The sequence below is a fragment of the Amblyraja radiata genome, chromosome 38 (genome assembly GCF_010909765.2).
Source record: "Amblyraja radiata isolate CabotCenter1 chromosome 38, sAmbRad1.1.pri, whole genome shotgun sequence".
NCBI lineage: Eukaryota > Metazoa > Chordata > Chondrichthyes > Rajiformes > Rajidae > Amblyraja > Amblyraja radiata.
Genome location: NC_045993.1, coordinates 462,450 through 479,619, shown reverse-complemented (window position 1 = coordinate 479,619; position 17,170 = coordinate 462,450). Strand labels below are relative to the sequence as shown.

The 17,170-nt window shown below is 51.1% G+C and overlaps 1 protein-coding gene across 2 annotated transcripts in view; it reads right to left on the bottom strand.

Moving 5' to 3' along the window:
* Window positions 1-17,170, bottom strand: part of LOC116966772 (synaptotagmin-1-like) — a 37,897-nt gene that overhangs the window by 12,134 nt on the left and 8,593 nt on the right. The window lies entirely within an intron of this gene.

The window sequence follows — 17,170 nt, the reverse complement described above, 5'->3', positions numbered from 1 at the left end:
GCTGGGGGTCCACAGCCCCCTCCTCACCTGGCAACCCAGGTGGGGGAGACGGTTTAGTCGCCGACTATCCAACCATGGAGCATGTAGCACGGGATTACATGGTACCGTGGCGGGGGGGGGGGGTGAGAAACTGGCTTCTAATCCGAGTGCCGGTTTAAGATGCGAGAGAAAAGGTTTGATAGGAACCCGAGGTGGGTGTTTTTACACAGGGAGCGTTGCGTTTATGGAACAAGTTGCCAGAGGAAGTGATGGTGAAGGGTACGATGACAAGGTTTAGAAGACATTTGGACAGGTAGGTCATGTGATAGGAGCAGAATTAGGCCATTCGGCCCATCAAGTCTACTCTGCCATTCAATCATGGCTGATTTATCTCTCCCTCCTATTCTCCTGCCTTCTCCCCATAACCCCGGACACCCGCACTATTCAAGAGGTTTGTAAAGGATATGGATCAAAGCGGGCAAACAGGACTTGCTCAAGAAGGTACTTTGGTCGGCATGGAGGAGTTGGGCCGAAGGGCCTGTTCCCATGCTGTAGAAATCTATGGCAGATCAGTCATGAACACAATGAATGGGGTAGGGCGGGCTTGAGGGGCCGAGTGGCCGAGTCACTCCTGTTTTCTCGTGACCTTGGTTAGATTTAGAATCGATCCTGCAGCAGGAGGGATGATGCCACAGCTGGGTTTGCTACAGTCTGTGTGACTGGGACTGACATTTAGAGCGAGTGTTCACTGGTGCCATCGCTGGGCGTTGTCCTCAGAGACAGAGCCTCCTCCAATCCCCACGTATATCTCCAGCCGTCACTCCACACTCCCGCAGCAACCTCCCGGCCCCAGACACAACGGCCTTGGCAACGGCCCCATCCCTGGAGCTCCTCGCTCACCGCACCTCAGCTGGGAACACAGGGCCAGGGAGGAGGGAACCAGAGATAAATGACAAGCTCAGCGCTGAGTAACCTTTCCATTCATGTTGAGATCTCAAACACAAGTGTTCAGTGAGCTCGTCAGCTGCTGCGCTGGTGCCATGGGAACCGGCTCGTTACACCTTCCCTGGTACCGCCACACCTGGTATGGAGCCTGTATCAGGTACGGCATCACCACAGGCAGGTAAAATACACACCTGGTCCAGACTGACCCTAGGTCCAGCGATCCACCAGGTCCTGGAACAGTATCGCCAAACTAGACTAAACTAGACTAAACTACTTCCCAACAACCATCGCTCTCTTGAACATTGCACAACACTCACCACAACTATAAAACAAAACACAGAGTGCTAGAGTAACTCAGCGGGTCAGGCAGCATCTGTGGAGAACATGGATAGGTGACGTTTCACAGAGTTTCGCTGAGTTACTCCAGCATTTTGTGTCTATCTTTCTTATACATGATTACACAAGCCGTCCACAGTGCACAGATACAGCATAAAGGGAATCAGGTGCAAGATAAAGCCCAGTAAAGTCTGATTAAAGATAGTCCGAGGGTCTCCAATGAGGTAGATGGTGTCTCAGGACACCATTTTGTCTCTAAACAATGCAGATGCTGGGAATCTGAACTACAACTGGACAATCCTGGGAAGGATCAGACAGGCATCGTCTGCAGAACTGGAAGCAGGTGGGTGGAAGATCGAGCTGATCGTTAACTCTGTTCTCTCTCCGCAGTTCCCCAGCCTTGGTTGCGAGGACCCCAGGCCCATCACCAGCACCTCCTCCCAATCAGATGTGCATCTTTTTTTTAGAGATACAGGCTGGAAACAGGCTCTTTAGCCCATCAGGTTCGCGCCGACCAGCGGTCCCCGCACATTAACACTATCCTACACACACTAGGGACAATTTTTATATTTACCAAGCCAATTAACCTACAAACCTGTACGTCTTTGGAGTGCGGGAGGAAATAGAAGATCTCGGAGAAAACCCACGCAGGTCATGGGGAGAACGTGCAAACTCCGTACAGACAGCACCCGTAGTCGGGATCGAACCCGGGTCTCCGGCGCTGCATTCGCTGTGAGGCAGCAACTCTACCGCTGCGCCACCGTGCCGGGTCTGATGTGTTGTCAGGTGGGAATTACGGATCCCAGGACATTTTATGAAGAACAGCATGAGTTCTGACTAGTATTAGTCCTCTGGCCAATATAACATAACACTGGTTATTATCAGATTGGCACTGGGTTGAGCTTGGAACATGTGGCATTTCAAACATCTACTATTGTGGGCTGCCTGAGGTCACGGACCAGGCAGGGTGAAGAATCTTCCTCATCAGCCTGGTGAAAAACCTTAAGGTTGAAGGTTTAGAATCAGTCACCATCAACTAGAGCCACTGTTTACTTTCGATGAGAAATACAATTGGGTTATTGCCAGGGGAAGTGGTGGCGACAGGGACAAGAGACCTTTGGACAGGTACTGTACATGGATGGGAGAGGTTTAGAGGGATTTGGGCCAAATGAGGGTAAGTGAGACTTGTGTAGATAGGGCATCTTGGTTAGCATCCATAAGTAGGGCTGAAGGGCCTGTTTCCATGCTGTAAGTCTCTATGACTTGACTTTTGCTTCCAATTTGATTTTGTTAGTGTGCGGGGATCACCGGTCGGCACGGACTCGGTGGGCCGAAGGGCCTGTTTCCGCGCTGTATCTCTGAGCTAAACGAAACAATCCAACCGAGCGTGACCAATGACCACAGTGAAGCTCTTCTCGTGGTCGGACCCATCACATGGTGGACCAATGGAGTACTGGATGTTTATGTCCTTGGCCTCACTCACAAAGGGAGGGAAAGTCACACTAATCCACAGAATCCCCAGGAAAACATTTGGAATTCCAACAAGCCTTGGATATCCCGGGTCTCGTCCCGGAACGTCACCCATTCCTTCTCCCCAGAGATGCTGCCTGACCCGCTGAGTTACTCCAGCATTTTGTGTCAAGCCTCATAGCCCACTGAATTACTCTAAACAAGTCTCTCTGAGCACCTTCCGTCAGTTTAACTAAGGCACGTACACACCTGGTGTGAGCTGGAGTCTGGTTGGAGAGCAGAAATGGCTCTGTTCTCTAATAAGCCCAGGATATATCGCAGAGAACAGCATGAATTATACAGGAGATGACTCACGCTGATGTTAGAGTCAGTAAATGTCATGGAAATCCTGAAGGGGACGGCTTCACTCAACGCTGATTATTGTCCCTTCCACACCAGCCACTGACCGGTCCAACTGGACACACACCCACGCCCTCACCTCCCCGCTAATCACACACTGGTCCAACACCAGCTCACCACTTCTGTACTGGAGCAGAGTTTAGTTCAGAGATACAGCCCAGAAACAGGCCCTTCGGCCCACTGAGTCTGTGCCGACCAGCGATCACCCCGCACACTAACACTATCCTACACACATGAGGGACAATTTACATTTATACCAAATCAATTAACCTGTGTGTGTGTGTGTGTGTGAGTGTGAGTGTAGGGGTGTGTGTGTGTGTGTGTGTGTGTGTGTGTGTGTGTAAGTGGAGGGTGGTGTGTGTGTGTGTGTGTTAGGGGTGGTGTGGGTTTTAGGGGTGTGGTGTAATGTGTGTAAGTGTAGGTGTGGGTTAGTGTGTGTGTGTGTGTGCGCGTGGTAGTGTGTGGTGTGAAGGTGCGAGTGTAGGTGTGAGTGGGTGTGTGTGTGGTGTGTGTGTGGGTGGTGTGTGTGTGTGTGTGCGTGTGTATGTGTGTGTGTGTGTGTGTAGGGGTGTGTGTAGGTGTGTGTGTGTGTGTGTGTGTGTGTGTGTGTGTGTGTAGGGGTGTGTGTATGTGTGTGTGTGTGTGTGTGTGTGTGTGTAGGGGTGTGTGTATGTGTGTAAGTGTAGGTGTGTGTGTGTGTGTGTGAGTGTGTGTGCGTGTAGGTGCGTGTAGGTGTGTGTGTGTAGGTGTCAGTGTGTGAAGGTGCGAGTGTGTGTACGTGTGAGTGTGTGTGTGTGGTGATGGATCATTTGCGGTACACCATCACTCCTCGCTGAATCAGAGCCCGCACGCGCAGGTCAGACGGAGCGAGAGCCGCAGCTGATGACACGCTTGTCTCTGTGACTAATAAGAGATGACATACAATATTAAACTGCGGCCCGCAATCTGCCGTCGCACCGTCACTGTGGAGTTTGCTTTCGACACGGCAACAAATTAAAGAGCAGACAGATAAATAGCGCATTCTGGTCCCAAGGACTTCAGGAAAGGTTATATATGAAGTGAAAACTGGACCCACATACGCACATTGTTCAGTAGAAATCTGCTCAAAGGAGTTGGTACAGACAGGGGAGGTAGTTCAGTTCAGTCTAGTTTATTGTCACGTGTACCGAGGTACAGTAAAAAGTTTTTGTTGCGTGCTAACCAGTCAGCGGAAAGACAATACATGATTACAATCGAGCCACTTACAGAGTAGATACATGACTCCCTCACTCACCCCCTCACTCACTCAGCATTGAGGACCAGCACACCCACCCACCGTGCATGTCCGACCCACTCTGCTCTCCAGTTAGAGTGGTGCGGCACGGAAACAGGCCCTTCGGCCCACCTAATCCATGCTGATCGAGATGGCATTGTGGGCTGGTCGTATTTGCCTACTTTTGTCCCACATCCTATCCATAAATCTGACCAAGGGCCTCGCCATTGTGCTTCCTCTGACAGCTCATGGCGTTAGCCTGGTGGATAGGTGAGTGTTGCTGTAACCCGGGCCAGGTGCCCCCTGTACAGGTGAGTGACCCTGGCCAGGTGCCCCCTGTACAGGTGAGTGACCCTGGCCAGGTGCCCCCTGTACAGGTGAGTGTTGCTGTAACCCTGGCCAGGTGCCCCCTGTACAGGTGAGTATAACCCTGGCCAGGTGCCCCATGTACAGGTGAGTGTAACCCTGGCCAGGTGCCCCCTGTACAGGTGAGTGACCCTGGCCAGGTGCCCCGTGTACAGGTGAGTGTTGCTGTAACCCTGGCCAGGTGCCCCGTGTACAGGTGAGTGTTGCTGTAACCCTGGCCAGGTGCCCCGTGTACAGGTGAGTGTTGCTGTAACCCTGGCCAGGTGCCCCCTGTACAGGTGAGTGTAACCCTGGCCAGGTGCCCCGTGTACAGATGAGTGTTGCTGTAACCCTGGCCAGGTGCCCCATGTACAGGTGAGTGTAACCCTGGCCAGGTGCCCCCTGTACAGGTGAGTGACCCTGGCCAGGTGCCCCGTGTACAGGTGAGTGTTGCTGTAACCCTGGCCAGGTGCCCCGTGTACAGGTGAGTAACCCTGGCCAGGTGCCCCGTGTACAGGTGAGTGTTGCTGTAACCCTGGCCAGGTGCCCCGTGTACAGGTGAGTGTTGCTGTAACCCTGGCCAGGTGCTCTGCTCTCACTCTTGAACACGTTGGCTCCATGCTCGACGGAATGACAGCGTTACTCTGGCCCGATGCTGGAATTATCCTAATCCTGCCTCAAACACAGCTGTTTGAAAAGCCTCACTGTTAATGACCCGCGCGCATCTAAAACACATACAGTTGATCTGAAATAATTGGAGAATGCAGAGAGATGTCTGGGTTGCTGGAACATAAATGATAATGGCAGGTGGTCACTGGGTCACTCACCTGTACACGGGGCAGGCACCTGGCCACGGTCACAGCAGTGCACACCTGTACACGGGGCAGGCACCTGGCCACGGTCACAGCAGTGCACACCTGTACACAGGGCACGTGGCCAGGGGCATCTGGTCACTCACCTGTACACGGGGCAGGCACCTGATCAGGGTCAGTGCCGGCCTTCAGTGCCACCTTGTTGCCTCTTTGTTTCAAGTGGCGGTGAGATCCCCGCAACATCTCAGCTTCCGGAGGGGAAGCAACGAGCAAAAGGCACAGGAAGGCCGGGGGCCTGGCCTCACAATGGCTGTTTATTCCTTCAATCCAATGATTAGCCGTCAGGAACACCCTGAAGTTTCCTGGTTATAGCTTCCTGGCAGAGAGAGCCAGCCTGATAAACACTCGCTAGTGACCAGAGCACATTGTGTTGCCACCTGCTTACCACTGCTGTATAATAACACACAGAGTGCTGGAGTAACTCAGCGGGTCAGGCAGCATCTGTGGAGAACATGGATAGGTGACGTTTCGAGTCAGGTCCCTTCTTCGGACTCAAAACATTCCCACCCAAAACATCACCTATCCATGTTCTCCACAGATGCTGCCTGACCCGCTGAGTTACTCCAGCACATTGTGTGTTTTTTTGTAACCCAGCCCTGCAGTTCCTTGCCTCCACAATTGCTACATGGAGTTAGTGTCTACACGCACATTCCACAGCACGAAGTGAAGGGCAATGAACAGGATAAAGTCCCAAGGAAGCTCTCACACTCCGCACCGACCAAGTCACACTCAAAGTAAAAAAGCTTTACTGCGGAGTTAGATTTTAAGCACCCACTGAAGTGAACAGGCGCAGGGAGAACGTGCAAACTCCACACGGACAGCACCGGAGGTCAGGATTGAACCGGTGTCTCTGGAGCCTCTGCGTCACTGTGCTCTGACTGAGACGTCATGCAGCACCTGTCCCTAACCCTGGCGTGCCCCTTGGAACTGAAGCTAACCCAGTGACAAGTTGACAGGCAGGGCCTGAAGCAAAACACTATCAAACGTGATGTCAGTTCCAAAACATGTTTGCACCCTGGAGAGGCTGCAACATGTGCGGCTAAATATAGCCGGTAAAGTGGAACATTCTCCTACACCGACCCACCCGGCTAACTGGGAACACTATTCTGCAGAGTGGATTAGTGCAGAAAATTCACAGTAAAACCACCAGCAGGAAATCAAGATGATAACGATGGGGGAGGGGGGGCAGGGAGGCAGAGGGGATGTTGTTGAGGGAGGGCGGGAGAAGGGGGGGGAGGGAGGGAGGTGGGTGTTGAGGGAGGGGGGAGGGAGGGGGGGTGGGATGGGGGTGTTGAGGTAGGGGGGGAGGGAGGGAGGTGTTGAGGGAGGGAGGGAGGGAGGGGGGAGGGGAGAGAGGAGGGAGGGAAGGTGGGAAGGCGGGAGAGTGAGGGAGGGAGGGAGGGAGGGGGGCGGGAGGATATCCAAGTGCAGATCTCTCCATGTAGTAGATGTTTGCACGGGATTTATTGAAATCACAGGACACTGATTGGTGCCGTCCTGAGGGATGAATCGTTCAGCCTCAGTGTTTCCGCTGCATGGCAGTGACGTGCGGGGGGTGAAGTTTCCGCGCTGGGCGGCTCTGCTGGGTCCCACGGCTGCGGGAGACGTTCCCACAACAGGTGCAACATCGTACAACGGTTTCCAACGGAAAACAGGGAATGAGAGAGAGGTTTTTAATGAGACTTTTAACAGAACAGCAACAAGGGGAATAGAAACCAAGCAAAGGATCAGAGAGCTCGCAATCATTACTGCGCAGAGAATGGCATTCGGCCCATCTAGTGACATACTAGCTCTTTGTGGAGCGATCCAAAGAGGCTCATTCCTCAATTCTTTCTCTGCAAATAATCTTCCCTCCAGAGCCTGTTGTTTTTTGAAAGCTCTTTATGTTCCCATCATATATGTCCGGTTAATGTGTAATATTGGTTATAAATATAAAATAACAGCAACAAACACTTATCACTCTCCCTCAGTAAATGTAAAAATTGTCCCTATTCTGTTGTGCTGAAGCAAAGCAAGAATTTCATTGTCCTATCTGGGACACATGACAATAAACTCTCTTGAATCTTGAATCTAGTGTGTGTAGGATAGTGTTAATGTGCGGGGATTGCTGTCGGCACGGACCCGGTGGGCCGAAGGGCCTGTTTCCGTGCTGTATCTCTAAACTAAAGAGTTAACTCATAGATATTTAATCGAATCGATTGCTGAGCAGGTTGCCAATGCTTCAAGGAGTGGGAGTTACCTAGCAACAGATGTCCCGTCGATCTTTGTGCATTGGCGTAGAGGCAACAGTTCAGTCACAGACAACAACTTCAAAGGGGTCTCGGTACCCCCCCCCCCCCTTCCCAGGGGACGATGCTTCAATCAGAAAGGTAAACATGGCAACAGGACGCGGAAGGATGAGCGAGGGAGAGTCAGGGCGAAGGTGGAATAATGGAGAGAGATTAGGTGAAGGTAGAGAGGGGGAGAGATGGAGAAAGATAGAAGTAGAGAGAGGTTGGAGATGAGACAGGAAGGGACGGAGGATTGACATGCGGCAAAGACATCGTGTCCACGAGAAAGACAAAGAGTTAAAATATCAGGTGGACGTGTTGGGCAGGCAATCTGATTGGAGAAGTGATGGCATCACATTGGGTAGTTGGTGACTGGTGACGGACTAGGCAGAGGTCCACAGGGTTGGGGGTGGGGGTGGGGGTGGGGGCCTGGGCACACTGACCGTACCTGACTCGGCCTGCAGTGCCACTGAATACACACAAACTAGGGACAAGCTCTTCACTCCTGGACCCACTATTACAATAAGATGGCAGCACCTGGCTGTAACCACAATTCCACATTCACAGACGCCTGCATCACCTCTGATCCTCCCCACTCTGAGCCCCAACACCTCACTGGGAACAACTCACTGCGAACAACTCTGCCAGGTTAACTCTGACTGAGACAATGAAGGGGCTGTCCCACTTGGGCGACCTAATTGGCGAGTTTAGAAGAGTTTGAAAAAAATACATGTTGAAGACCTCCTTCCACCACCTTCGACTATGTAGAAGACCAGCTACAACTAACTTCGGGAAAATTGGACACTGAATAGTGGAGAGTGAAGACGACCTCCTTCGATCTCCTTCGACTATGATGAAGACTACCTTCGACTACCCTCGATTACCTACGACTAACATGCCGACCTACTACGACTAAACCTACGAGTAAAAAAAGTATCGATTTTTTCCATGACGACCTATTTTTACTCGTGGGCATTTTCTAACATATTGAAAAAACCGCCGCGCCCTAGCTGAGGGGACCACTCTCGAGCATGAAGGAGAGTTACAAAGACCTCCTACGACCTCGTGTCGACCATGTGGCGAGTATGAGTCGAGGGCAAACTCGCCAGAACTCGTGGATTAGGTCGCCCAAGTGGGACGGGCCCTTGAGCTACCTGTCAGGTAAACTCTGACTGAGGCAGTGAGCTACCCGCCAGGTAAACTCTGAGGCAGTGAGCTACCTCCCAGGTAAACTCTGAGGCAGTGAGCTACCTCCCAGGTAAACTCTGAGGCCGTGAGCTACCTGCCAGGTAAACTCTGAGGCAGTGAGCTACCTCCCAGGTAAACTCTGAGGCCGTGAGCTACCTGCCAGGTAAACTCTGACGATGGACTAGGGTGCAGAATTGATTCAGCTGTCCATGATATACTTATTTTATTTTCCAGTTCCACTGAAGTCATGGAAACAGATTTCATACAGACACACGCAAAGAGCAGCCTCCCACGCACTTATGCTAATACAAGACTCCCACACATACGTGTAGAAAGAGCCCAACACCCCTGTTAAAGGGATCCTCCCTCACATGTTCAATAAAACAGAAACCCTCACTAGGTCCACTGTCAGAGGGAGGCCCAACCCAAATTGGAGGAACAGCATCTCATATTTCACTGAGGCAGTTTACAGCCCAACGGTATGAAGGAGGGTCTCGACCCGAAACGTCACCCATTCCTTCTCTCCAGAGATGCTGCCTCCTGTCCCGCTGAGTTACTCCAGTACTCTGTGTCTATCTTCTGCATGAATATTGATTTCTCTAATTTCAAGTAAGCTTTACATTCCATAGTCACCTGCTAGTTTTACTGTTTGTATCCCTTTGTTATAATCATCTCTTCCACAACTAGCAAGGGACCATTGTGGGCTCTTTGTCCATTGATGCCAGCTCATGATCTATTTTGTACCTTTTCACAACTCTCGTTTCCCTCTCCCTGACTCAGTCTGAAGAAGGGTCTCGACCCGAAACATCATCCATTCCTTTACTTCAGAGATGTTCCCTGACCCGCTGAATAACACTTAGCTTAGTTAGATTTAGCTCTTAGGGCTAATGGAATCAAGGGATATGGGGAAAAGCAGGAACGGGGTACTGATTTTGGATGATCAGCCATGATCATATTGGATGGTGGTGCTGGCTCGAAGGGCCGAATGGCCTACTGCTGCACCTATTGTCTATGTCTCTAAGTTTCCAGCTCTCTGTCTATTTGCAGTGTGAACCAGCATCTGCAGTTCCTCCCTACACGTGAAATCTTTTAATTTGGTTACAGCTGTAATTGACCGACCCTCTCTCCCTCCCTCTCTCCCCCCCCACTCTGACTCCTGCCATTTGCTACCACACTGTTCACAACTTCAGCTCCTCTTTGCTTCCAAAACCTGAGACAAAAGGGAAACCTAATTACTGTTCAATAAGCAGAGGAGGCAGGCCTACTGCAGAGAGAGAACAAAGAGTCAGGGTGATGGGGAGAGAGGTTTTGTTCAACGGTTTGTCACAATGTGAAATGTAGACCAGACATGGAAACGAGGAACAAGGAGAGCCAACAGTTGCCGTGTTTGGAGACGGGGCCAGGGGAAGCGGGGGGGGGGGGGGGGGGGGGGGGGGGTGCAGTATTACAAAGGGCCGATCCGATCCTGCTGGGTGTCCTGTCATTCGTGGCCAGCAGTGTATTGAATTTTTGGTTTAATATATTCAGGAGCAGCTTGTTACAACCATCAGGCTATTAGTTCAGTTTAGTTTATTGTCACGTGTGCCGAGGTTGAAAGGTTCTTGTTGCGTGCTAACCTATTGTACATTACAGCCTCCAAACGGCAGAGACCTGGGGAACTGGTCGTGTCTGGGGCACTGGTCATGTCTGGGGCATTGGTCATGTCTGGGGCATTGGTCATGTCTGGGGCACTGGTCATGTCTGGGGCACTGGTCATGTCTGGGGCATTGGTCATGTCTGGGGCACTGGTCATGTCTGGGGCACTGGTCATGTCTGGGGCACTGGTCATGTCTGGGGCACTGGTCATGTCTGGGGCACTGGTCATGTCTGGGGCACTGGTCATGTCTGGGGCACTGGTCATGTCTGGGGCACTGGTCATGTCTGGGGCACTGGTCATGTCTGGGGCACTGGTCATGTCTGGGGCATTGGTCATGTCTGGGGCACTGGTCATGTCTGGGGCACTGGTCATGTCTGGGGCATTGGTCATGTCTGGGGCATTGGTCATGTCTGGGGCATTGGTCATGTCTGGGGCACTGGTCATGTCTGGGGCACTGGTCATGTCTGGGGCACTGGTCATGTCTGGGGCACTGGTCATGTCTGGGGCACTGGTCATGTCTGGGGCACTGGTCATGTCTGGGGCACTGGTCTTGTCTGGGGCACTGGTCTTGTCTGGGGCACTGGTCATGTCTGGGGCACTGGTCATGTCTGGGGCACTGGTCTTGTCTGGGGCACTGGTCTTGTCTGGGGCACTGGTCTTGTCTGGGGCACTGGTCTTGTCTGGGGCACTGGTCTTGTCTGGGGCACTGGTCTTGTCTGGGGCACTGGTCTTGTCTGGGGCACTGGTCATGTATGGGGCACTGGTCTTGTCTGGGGAACTGGTCGTGTATGGGGCACTGGTCTTGTCTGGGGCACTGGTCATGTCTGGGGAACTGGTCTTGTCTGGGGAACTGGTCTTGTCTGGGGAACTGGTCTTGTCTGGGGAACTGGTCTTGTCTGGGGAACTGGTCTTGTATGGGGCACTGGTCATGTCTGGGGCACTGGTCTTGTCTGGGGAACTGGTCATGTCTGGGGCACTGGTCATGTCTGTGCTGCCTGGGCTCCTGCTTCCTCTCAGCTCACCCTCTCTGCTGCCACATGTTTGGTGTCGGAACAACCAACACGCACAGAAAGTGTGGATTTTCACAATGAAATCTGGCGTCAACGCTTCTTAATAATGAGGCTGTGAGGACAGTGAGAGAGAGAGAGAGAGCTGCTGTTCGGCTGAGAGGAGTGTCTGCCTTGTGTTAGACACAGTTACAGCTGACATGCAGATATATCTGCATGGTGCTGTGGGCCAGAGCAGTGGTCAGGGATGTTTCTGCACTCGAAACTGGTTTGGGGGGGGGGGGGGGGGTAGGTGGGGGGGTGGACCACGGAGAGATTGATACCCAACACGGTTGGCTATTTACCTGCTGGCCACAGAAGCAGATCTACAATCACACGCTCTTGAATCTCTACTCCTGCAGCAACATTAGTTACATCAACACCTTGCACTAAACGTTATTCCCTTTATCCTGTATCTGTACACTGTGGACGGCTCGATTGTAATCATGTATTGTCTTTCCGCTGACTGGTTAGCACGCAACAAAGGCTTTTCACTGTACCTCGGTACACGTGACAATAAACAATCGACACTTTTATATAGGGTTTGTGCAATTTACAATGCTCTCACTTTCCCCTTTATATAGGGTTGTAGGCACTTTCTTTTTTATTTCTAGAGAAGTATATGTTTTTATAGATTATGTGTCTTTCTGTGTGTCTTTTTAATTTGACTTGACTTGACTTGACTCTGAACAACCGCACAAGAGTTCCTATGTGTGTAAGCACAAATGCCAAATAAAGTTTTTGACCAAGCAGAGGTACACACATGTAACTCACTTACACACGCACGCACGCAACTCACTTACACACACACAACTCACTTACACACGCACACACATGTAACTCACACACGCACACACATAACTCACTTACACACATGTAACGCACGTAACTCACTTACACACACACACCTCTGGATTTGACCCCAGCGTGTGATCCACTCCCAGGGGTCTGTTATTCTATATTTCCACTGTCTCTCCCTCCTCTGTCTCCCCTCTCTCTCTCTCTCTAACTCAGTTCCTGTCTCTAACTCAGTTCAGGGCATCCATAATTATTATGCAACACCACTGACTGATATTCCTGCCCTCGTCCCCACTCACAGACCCAGTCACGACTGGACCTGTAACCTTGCTCACTGCCAGCTGATGATCAGTCAGGTCACAGGCTCCATGTCCTACAACAGTCTGACATCTCCACAGCCTGAACATCACTGAGACCAAACTAATGGACTTGTCAGCCTGCACGTTGTACGCAGAGATGGACCTCCCCAAACAAGTGTTGTTCAGACAACTCCCTAACAAGCCCGGAGCATCAGATAAGAGCCATTCCCATCACCCACCAGGCTCTCTCCTTGCTTATGATGATGTTAGTCCAGCTGTCAGCAAAGACTGATCCCTCTAATTCTTCTGTAATCTAACCAAGTACCATTGAGGTCATCTCATAACACAGATAACACTTCAGAAACCGTTCTACTGGCAAATTACAGCTGGAGTTCTTAGACTATTGTAGTCCCAGAAACCCAGGCCCTGTGTGTGAACTGTTACTCTGAGATGTCACAGATGGAGTCATTTGCAGCCTCTTCCAGGGAGAGCAGAACCAGCAGACAGAGAAAGAAGGCTGGACTAAATCACTCATCCACAGATTGCCGCTAATCTCACTAAATATTATGCTTCACTGGACTGGGTTAAAACCTGACATGTAATTTAGCCCCAGAGGCGCTCGCCGAGACACGAGGAACTGCAGATGCTGGAATCTGCAGCAAAACACAAAGTGCTGGAGGAACTCAGCGGGCCAGGCAGCGTGTGAAGAGGGGAATGGGTGGATGGCATTTCTGAAGAAGATTCCGGATCTGAAACGCCTCCTGTCCATTTCCACTGATGCTGCCTGACCCACAGAGTTCCTCCAGCACTTTGTATTTAGATACGTGTTGTTACTTGCCCCTTCCGCCCTATGCCTGGCGGTCCAGGACAACCTTGCCTCTACTCCCATCACAAGGCAGCTAGCAGGGTCTGTGTGGAGCCGACAAGTGTCCACAGGTGGGCAGGGGCAGGGGAAGGGAGGGGGCAGGGGAAGGGAGGGGCAGGGGCGGGGGGGGGGGGGGGGGGGGGGGGGGAAGGGGGGAATTGCTGCCAATAATACTCTCTCCACGTCTCTGGTTCCCTCTGGCAGCTCACTCACCCCGTGAGTGAAAACATCACCCCCCACCCCGAGATCATTCTTAAATCACTCCCCTCTCACCTTGGAACTGTTACTCTCAGATGCCACTGATAAAGTCATTCTCAGCCTCTATCCTCAGCAAAAGGTGCTGCCGTGTATTCATAACCACCTCTTTCAGTTATTCCATTATTGCAGACAAACACAAAATGCTGGGAGTAACTCAACGGGACAGGCAGCATCTCTGGAGAGAATGAATGGGTGACGTTTCGGGTTGAGACCCTTCTTCAGACTGATTGTAGGGGAGGGGCAGGGGAGAGTGTGGCTTTGTGTTACCCCCCCCCCCCCCTTTTCTAGCTTTCTTCTCCCGCCTGCAATCAGAATGAAGAAGTGTCCTGACCCGAAACGTCACCTATCCATGTTCTCCACAGATGCTGCCTGACCCGCTGAGTTACTCCAGCACTCTGTGTCTTTTTGTGCATTAGCCGGCATCTGCAGTTCTTTGTTTCTACAACACAAATCTGAAATATTATTTAACCAGGGTCATCACACTGAACGGACGGATTTATTAAATAAACAAACTCTGGATGAAGGTGGAGGTTTAGGAAAGTCCCTTAGTCTTCACTCGAGCTACAAGGAGAAACTGAACTCCCACATTAAGGTCGTGTCTGCATTGCTGGTCTACACATGTAAATGAGGCAGATTAATAACTACTTGGCAGCAGGGTGTTGGGTGATAAGGATAAGCACAACTAGGCAATCATAATAGATAATCTGCAGCACAGATGCCTCTTGTGTTGCTGGAATATCACAACACAGGGGGCGGGGGCGGGGGGAAGAGGGGGAGAGGGGCAGGGGAAGGGGGACCGGGACCACTAATAAATTTTACTATAAGACTCCTCCATGTCTATAACATCCTCTGCTCCAGCCACTGCTGAGAACCACACAATAAGTGTTCCCTGGCATCATGTTATGCAAGGCCCACTGCCCTGTCCACAGTACACACCTCACTCTATTTGTGAAAGTGGAGGGACTTCACCTGGGAAAAAGATTTCCTGTACTGGAAGATGTTTACAAAAGTGACCTGTGAAACTCCTCTCCAGAGGCCCGATCTCCACTCCCATGGTGGCGAGCAACAATAACAGCAGGCCAGATATACACAGAACGCTGGCGCAAGCTGTGATTCACTGGGACAGTATCAGACAGGCGACAATATTAGGGTAGATGCCCATGTTCCTGGGAGCAAGCGGGAGAATGCAAGAGGAGAGGAAGGTTTGTGAAGAATTCCTGAAACGCAGGCATGTCAAGAGTATAACTGTGGCCCAAAGGGTCTGACCCTGTGTTTGACCATTGTAAAGGCACAGGGCGGCACAGTGGCGCAGTGGGTAGAGCTGCTGCCTCACAGCTCCAAAGCCCACATTTGATCCTGACCTCGACCGCTGTCTGCGTGGAGTTTGCACGTTCTGCCCGTGACCCCATGTGTTTCCTCCAGGTGCTCCGGTTTCCTCCCTCATCCCAAGGATGTGGGGGTCTGTGGGGTCGACACAAAATGCATGAGTCACTCAGCGGGACAGGCAGCGTCTGTGGAGAGAAGGAATGGGTGACGTTTCAGGTCGAGACCCTTCTTCAGACTTAGTACTAAGACATCAATAGTCAGCATGGACTCAGTGGGCTTATCTCCATGCTGTATCTCTAAACTAAATGCAGAGATGTGTGAAATGACAAATGGAATACCACAGTGAATGTAAGGTACCTTTCCTTCAAGCACCAGCTTCCAAAAACTCCCAGAACATTTATGTTTAAGAAAGAACTGCAGATGCTGGAGAAATGGAAGGTAGACAAAAATGCTGGAGAAACTCAGCGGGTGAGGCAGCATCTATGGAGCGAAGGAAATAGGTGACATTTTGGGTCGAGACCCTGTTCCTTCGCTCCACAGATGCTGCCTCACCGGCTGAGTTTCAGTAGAACATATATAGTGGTTTACGGTTTCTGTGAGTCACTAGGAAAAGGGAATTCGAGAGGCATTTAGTGCACGCATTACTTAATCCAGTCATAATCCAACACTGGTAATACATGGCTCTCTTTCTCATTAAAGACGGGCTTTGCTGATAAGTGATCTGCCTCCTCTCTGTCCTGTTGTTTAAGGCACATTTAGATGTACATCAGAGGGTCACCGACCAACAATTAAGAACAATTAAGGGTTTCGGCCCGAAACGTCGCCTATTTCCTTCGCTCCATAGATGCTGCTGCACCCGCTGAGTTTCCCCAGCAATTTTGTGTACCAGCAGAACAATTAAACTGTGTTCTCCATCTCTGCCACTCTCCCAGCTCCCCTCTCTTGGATATTGCCCCACTAACAGGCAAAGTGACGCAGTACAGATCTGGCTGCGATTTTGCTGCACGCGTTTAGAACAAGCTATCTTTGGTTTATAATCTCGTTTAAGGAGCAAGACAGGGTTAATCAGAAATGGACACAAAAAGCTGGAGTAACTCAGCGGGTCACACAGCACCTCTGGAGAAAAGGAATAGGTGACGTTCTGAGTTTTCATTTATCAATTAACTAATTTTTTTTTATTGTCGGAGACAGCTTGACGGATATCGGAAATAGTGAAGGATATTATTCAATCATTCATCCTGCGACGAGTCAAAGCTACACGGAACGTCAGGATGTCAGAGTGTTTGAACCAAAGGAGATGCAGAATTAATTAATTAGAGGCAGTATGATGATTAATTAGAATTCAGATTACTTGTTAATTTTGCATTACCGCTAATCTCCTGACCTCCAGCGCGGTTTGATAGGTCACTGATGCTGAGAGGCACCCACAGGATCAGAAGGCTGTGGGTTTGATTCCTATTGTGGACACAGCCTTGTAGCCGGGCAGACGAGGGCCACACTGAGGGTGTGTTGTCCCATCGACACCACTTCTCAGACCAGAGGTTTGGGGGGAGGCTACAGAAGAATTTATTGATCACAGGCGGCTGTGGAGGCCGTCTATGGATATTTGTAAAGCAGAGATAGATTCTTGATTAGTGCGGGTGTCAGGGGTTATGGGGAGAGGGCAGGAGGATGGGGTTACGAGGGAGAGATAGATCAGCCGTGATTGAATGGCAGAGTAGGCTTGATGGGCCGAATGGCCCAATTCTGCTCCTATCACTCACGAACTTATTTCTCAGGGAATGACAATGCTGATGCTGCTGCTGCCTTGACAGCAGCTCCTCCCCACTCAATTACTGGAGTTTGTGGGCCACAATCGGCTGCTGGTCATTTACACCAGGAATGGG